The following is a 6,811-nucleotide window of genomic DNA, read 5'->3' as shown; positions in this document are numbered from 1 at the left end:
GCCCGGCACGGCCCGGGACGCGGCGCTGCCGGCCCCGCCCCGCCCCGCCCCTTATATCCCCTCGGGCCCCGCCCACGCAGCGCGCCGCCGCCAATGGGGCTCCGAGGTGTGAGGCTCCGCCCCTCTGCTCTGTCCCGGGAGGGGGCGGGGCCTCCGGACTCCGCCCCTTGTCCCCGCCCCCACCCGCGCGGGGCCCGTGAGCAGCGCCGAGCACCCGCGGGGCGGCTGGCGAGGAGCGGCGTTAATGCAGGGAAAAAACAACCCCAACCAGCAAAAACAAAGCAAAACAAATCAAACAGCCCCCGCCGGGAGGTGGTTCCCGCCTGGCTGATAAAAAGTGCGATGCTCTCCCTAGAAATCTCCTGTCGCCGGGTGCCTCTCACCCCTCGGCACGTGGATTGCTGGGGCTACTCTTGTCCCAGGCAAAACAGGAGGAAGGAAAAGAAAAAGAAAAATATATATGCACAAATCTGTACATACAAATGTATATTTTTATATATAAAATATGCACACATATACAAAAAATACCATTAAAACTTTAATAGTTAACATTTATTATTAAAAGTTAAACCTTGAAATGCAGCCTAAAAATATCACCATCCCCGGAAAGTTTAAGAATTGAAATATGTGATGCTGTTCAGTATTTTGTTAATATTTAGTGAAAATATAGTGAAAACAATAAACACGCTGTCTGGTGACCACTTTACGTAACACGGCATTGAGAGCGAGCCAAGAAAGCCTTTCTTCTGAAATGCTTGCTCTGCAGTCCTGGGGGAAAAAAAAGACAAAAAAGTCCCTTAACACAGTTTAATATTTGAAACTTTGAGAGAAAAAGATTTTTAAAATTTCAAGCAAAATATACCTGATACAAGCACATTTGGAATTAATCATTAATAAATGAAACTTGAAGGGCTACTGAACTGCCTTGGCTGTATCGGTTGTATGTAAGAAAGCTTCACTGGAGAAGAAAAAGCCTGGGCTCCACCGGCGCTGAAGCACAGCTCCTCGACGCTTGGACACCAGTACGGTACGCTGGATAAATAAATAAAATACTGCAAATAAATATTGCTAAAATGCCAGAAGCGTTGGTCCAAACCCCAAAATACAGGGCGCAGAGAGCYTTGGTGCCTGGGTCTCCAGAAATTTATCTGCCCCCGAAGGAAAAGAAAGGAAGGCCTAAACTTTGGGGGCTGCAGAGTAGCTGGGCAGGATTTATGGAGCCGAGCCGAGACTCCGGTTTGGTTTCCTAGGGCGAAGCCCATGTGGGCAGCTTGAGGAGAAGATAAATTTCATTTATATCGATCAAGAATCAATAGCTTTCAAAGCAGGTGGACGATGAGATTCAGACAGATGCGCTTTTCGATTTTCCTCTAATTACAGCTGAGTTTACTGCGACTCTCTGTACAGTCTGCTTTTGAGCAATATTTTTCTTTTTTTTTTCTTTCTTTCTTTTTTTTTTTTAATCTGGCTCTCTGGGCTCCGTGTCACAGCTGGCAGCCGGCTCGCGTGACCTCCTGGTCGTGTGCGCAGCTGGGACACGGGACACAGCCGTGTCCTTGGCGAAAACAGCCGGGAGGCGGCAAAGGGTGCAGGGCTGAGCGGGGGCAGCGGTGCGTCCCAAAGGAGCGACGTTCTCCTTTCCTCCAGACAAAATTAAATTTCTCTCCTTTTGGACCCCAAMGGGAAGGACGTGTTGCCAGGAAAAAAAAAAGCTCTAAACCCACAGAAACGCTGGCTCTAGTATGACCCCCCCGAACCGCTCGCCGGTCCCCCCCAAACCAGGGGAACAGGGGAAACGCCGGGAAAACGTCAGGAAAACACCTGCCGTTCCTGTCTTGCAGAAACYGCTCGAGGAGCTGGTCGGGATTCGTGTTTCTGCAGACAACTCTTAGGCCAGCGCCTCCGTTGCAGGAGGGAGGGGGCGATCCGGCTGCCGCTCGGTGCTGCGGAACGTGAAAACCCGTCGCTGGCTAGTGCAATTCCGCAGGCTTTGATGAGGGCGAGTTCAGCAGTGAAGTTGCTCATTGGTTTCTCCCTCTGGATGCAGCTGAAGCTTATGTTCTTAGCCAGACACTTCCATTAACARCCCTTTACCTATGGAGACCAGAAGATACGGGCAGGCAGGGCTCTTCCAGCTGAGGTTTGATGGGGAACGCCGTGCCCCGGCTCACCACGGGCTTTTCGTGACCCGCAGACGTGCGCCGCCCGGCCTCCCTAAGGAAACACGGCCGACGTGCCCATATTCCCCTCCCCTCGAGCCGGGAAAGGATTTGCGGCGTGCAGCCGTCTGTCCGGGCCGCTCCTCGGCTCGGCAGAGCGTCGGATGGAGCAGCGCGGTTTTCTTCCGCGTGGCCTCTTTTTGGTCAACTGCGTCTCGGGGGAGCGCGGAGGAACAGAGCAGCAAAATCCTAATAACGGGGGGGAAGGGGAAGAGCGGAGAAGGGGTTAAAGCTGTCGGGGGAAAGCACGGCTTGGCTGTGCAACCCCCCGAGCCCGCAGGAGCCATTCGCCCCGAGCAGGGCGCTGCCGGACGCTGTCCCCAGCCGGCCAGGCTGCTCGGGGAGCTTGGTGTCACCGGTGAGGTTTATTTTCAAACCTCCCGCTCACGTTTAGTGGGATCAGCAGCACGTGCTGCTGCCGGACCTCGGACCGTTCCCTGCTTCTCCCTTGCTCCTTCGTCAGCACTGCTGGCCCGCCTCAAAGGCCATCCCGAATCCTGGTGTAAATACACACTAAAATCCGCTGCTGTTACACCCAGAAATCCATCCCCTAACAGTTGATATTTTACTTAAACACGAATTCCTTCCCCGTGTCCCCAGCAGCAGCACTTGGCTTCGCCCCGCGATGAGCATCGCGAGAAGAGCCGCGGTGGCCGGTTTCCTGGTTCTTTGACCATGACCGGTTTGGGCAGAGAGTAGTAACTGCTGCAACATCGGGGTGCAAAGGCAGGAGGGGTGTGGAGGGAGCTGAAACCCTGGTCGTGCAAAGATGGAAACCAAGAGCCATCGTCCCTTCCCTGCCCGTCGCRGGGCAGCAGCTTCCCAAGCCCCTCTGGCTGCTGGGCTGGCGCCTGCTGCGCACGGGGATGCAGAAAACAGCACCAGGCCCCACGTTTCTCCTTTTCAAGGCAAATATCTCTCTCGCTTTTAAAGGGAGAGGAAAATAACAGCTTTTGCCCTTGGGAGATGCTCAAAGAGGTCATCTGTGGCAGCCACGCAATGTGGTTTGCTGGTCCAGGCCTGGAGACCGTCCGCGCYGCCGGCGGCCCGGCCGGCAGGGTTTCCGCGAAGCCGTGCCGTCGGGCATCCCCCGCGGCTGACGCCCGCCCTGCTGAAAACGCCGCCTTCCAGCTGAGAGCTGATGCGTCTGATAGCGGCAAAAATGCAACAGCTCAGCGAGCTGAGCGCGTTGCTCACGGGAACGAACACCCCCGGCGAGAGGGCGAATCCAGACAGGCAGCCTGCGGTGTTTGCAGCCCAGTTACATACAAATCACAGACACTGCGGATTACTCACTCTCCCCAGCGCACCACGCTGGGCCTTTCAGGGAATAAAAAAAAATCTCATTTATTATGTGAATTTTAGCAGAGCTTAAAGAAGCTGGGGGCTGTGGGCTTGGGATCCGGAAAGGGGGAGCCGGCGGGAGCCGTTGCCGCTGCTCTGGCATCGGCTCTTGCCCGCAGCGCGCAGGAAGCGGTGCCGTCCAGACGGGAGTCCCCGTTTGCTCCAGTGATMCCGAATCATTTGGCGCTGGCTTTTTGCTAGGCTAAAAGAAGGGTGGGGGTACCAGAGACGGAATAGGATGCATGGGGGCTTCGCCTGCCACTGGGAGCCGTTCCCGAGCCAGATGGATGGAGACAAGGCGTTAAACTTCCAGCCGCTCCTGGATTTTGGCTGTGCGGGTTTATTTTTTTGTGCCTAGCTGAGCATTTACAGACAGATCAGCAGTATTTTGCAGGTGCTTGGTCAAGCGCTGTGGGGAAGTGGTTCCCCTCCGGCATGCAAATAACGCCAAGCGCTTGATGATCCAAAGGGATCGAACGTGTTCGATGGGAAACCCTTTGCTCCGGAGCCAGAAGGCCCGCGGGATGCCGGCGGACCTCGCGGACAGCTATGGCTTTAAGCCTCGCGGAGGCTGGGCGTTGCGCGGCTTGACCTAGCCCAGATTAGCCAGGTCTGACGGCGCTCTATCCTCTCCGTGCCCCGGACTATTTATAGTCTGACGGGCTGTCAGGCTCCGTTTCGTTGCAGAAATAAGACGCACGCTCTGGGCAGGCTCTGGCCCCGTTTCCGTAGGCGCCGGGCGATTGCCAGCAAGGCAGTCTGGACGCCACGGCGCTCCACCTCGTTGGCCAAAGCAGCCATGAAACCGCAGACCAGCCTTGCTGATTGGGAAGGATAATTCACCTGCGCTCCCTGAGCGGCGCTGGGATGGCAGCCARCTTCACGGGATGCTGCTCGTCTGAGTCTCGTGGCTTCAGACGGGCCGTGGGCTCCCCGATGCTCTCGTGGATGCGTCCTTCAAGGCTGCGTGCCATGCTATTTGATGTTCGCAAGATGCACTCTCCATTTCTCTTTCCCTTGTCTGRGGAAAAGGGTAAAAATTCAAACCAGCTATCTTTGCTGGAGAAAAAAAAGAATAAAATGGAGGCCCATCACACCCTCTCTGTCTCCCTGGGCTTGCAAGAAGATRGGCCCTGGGTTTTGCTCTATCCTTTGACTTCAGTGAAGGCCAAAGATGTCACCAGTGGACACAGCCTGGGTCCCACCTAGGGCAATCCCCAGGCTGCCTCCTTGCATAGACAGGGGAGAGATTGTTCTTGGCAAAGCGCTAAAACACGGGCAGGCAGAACAAGGAGCTCAGAGACGCGGAGCAGGAGGCATTCCCGTGTGGCGTGGTCCCCCCGGAGCTGGGCAGCACCAAKGGGCTGAAGGAGCCTCAGTGGGTATTTGGCCATGCCAAGATTTCACTAAAGGCTAAAGTTAAACCATATCGGGCACCAACGTGGCAGCAAAACCCCAGGCACTGGGGTACCCAAACCTGTGGCAACTCCGCTGCTCCCAGCCAGGAACAGCTCCGAGTGAGTCCCTTTAAACATGGCCTGTGGCCTTCCTTTAGRAAGTTTCTTTTTACTTTTTTGGACAGTCAGTGAATTATATTTTGCACAAGGAATGCTGCATAAAACCAAAGGATATTTTCCCTATCATGTTATATTTCTAAGAAAATGCCACATTCAGAAAAAAAACTGAGTGTCCCTTTAAATGTTAATAAGAGGTTAATACGCGATGTGAAGTTTTTAACTCTTAGACTAGGAAGGTAACAGTATCTGATTTAGTTGCTAAGGTCACTGAAACATGGCCTAGACCACAACATTTTTCTGCACTGTTACATAGCTTAATTCAAAGTTACCTTTCTTTTGACCTATACTTGGCCTCAGGACACAGAAGATTTTGCATTAGCTTTTTAATTGCACAGCTGATGCAGGGCATGAATTTTCTGGCCATTACGTGATGCATTTTTATGCAAAGGAAGTATCATGGCACTGCAGAGGAAAAAACGACTTCTAGTTTCCTTGTTTCCCTAGAACGTGAACCCCATCTCATGTTAAATGAAATGGTGTCAACAAGCTTCAGGTACTTGAGTAACCAATACACATGCTGAGTGAACACAGATGCAGGAACATGCTTTGATTTACTTGTTCCTTGCTTTACTGTTCGCTGCTGTGCACATTTGTGCTGATTTTTTTAACGACACAYGTGGAATTTCAGCGTTCTCCTTTTTGGCTAACAGACTTGGGGCAGTTATGGCATTAGTTAAACCCAAGTCAGCTTTGCCCTCTACTTACTTCTCATTTCAAGACTGGCAAACGGAGGCCCAGGGGAGGAGGACGACCTGGCCAGGATTAGATGGCTAAGGAGAGGCAGGAAGCGAAAAGCTGGAGCCCTGGGACCAGGTCCCTCCGCTCTAGCATCGAAGAGGGGGATGCGAACGTCAGCCTGGGTCGGCCAGCGCAGAGCCGCCCTGTCCCGGCGCGGCCAGCGAACGCAGCCCTCGCAGCCTGGCCTGGCTGTGGGACGGGGCGAGGGCCACCCCGGCCACCGCTCCCACGCCAGCCCCTTTCCTCCACCCCCGGGCTGTCGTGTGTGGGGGGGGGTCCAGCCATCTCCCACCCGTGCTGTAATCTTCCAGCCCTCCACCTCCACCATCCCTTCGTTTTCCTGACATTCCTCCACTTTCCATCCCTCCATCTCTATATCTTTCTCCCAACYCTCCAGCTCTGCTATCCCTCCCTCTCCCATATCTCTGTCCCATCCCTCTATTTTCCATCCTTCCATTTCCCCCATCCATCTCCCTCCCATCCCTCCATCTTCCATCTCTCTTCCTCCACTATTGCTCCATTTTCCTCCCATCCCTCCATCTTCCACCCCTCCACCTCCCTCCCGTGCCTCCCATTTCCATCCCGGTATCTCTCCCCATCCCTCCATCCTCCATCCCTCCGTCCTCCCAACCCCGCTCCCGCTGCTCCGCGTCGCCTCCAGCGCTCTCCCCTCCGCCTCGCCCTGCTCCCATCCCTCCCTTCCTCTCTCTCTCCTCCTCCTCCTCCTCCTCCCCCTCCTCCCCCCCGGTACCGCATTGCCGTAGTGCGGGGGGGTCACTGCATTGCGCTGCCGCCGTCAATAGGTGGACCCCCTCCCGGGGAGATAAAACCGCCGGAGCCCAAGCTGGCAGCCTCTGCCGCCCCGACCGCCGCTCCGGTAAGAGCTCCGGGCCCCCCCGGGTCCCCTCGGGCTCCCCCCCCCCCGCGTCCCCC

This window comes from Rhea americana, unplaced genomic scaffold, assembly GCF_003343005.1.
Source record: "Rhea americana isolate MKP2758 unplaced genomic scaffold, rheAme1 scaffold_4, whole genome shotgun sequence".
In the NCBI taxonomy this organism is placed as follows: Eukaryota; Metazoa; Chordata; class Aves; order Rheiformes; family Rheidae; genus Rhea; species Rhea americana.
Note: the sequence above shows the minus strand (reverse complement) of the source record.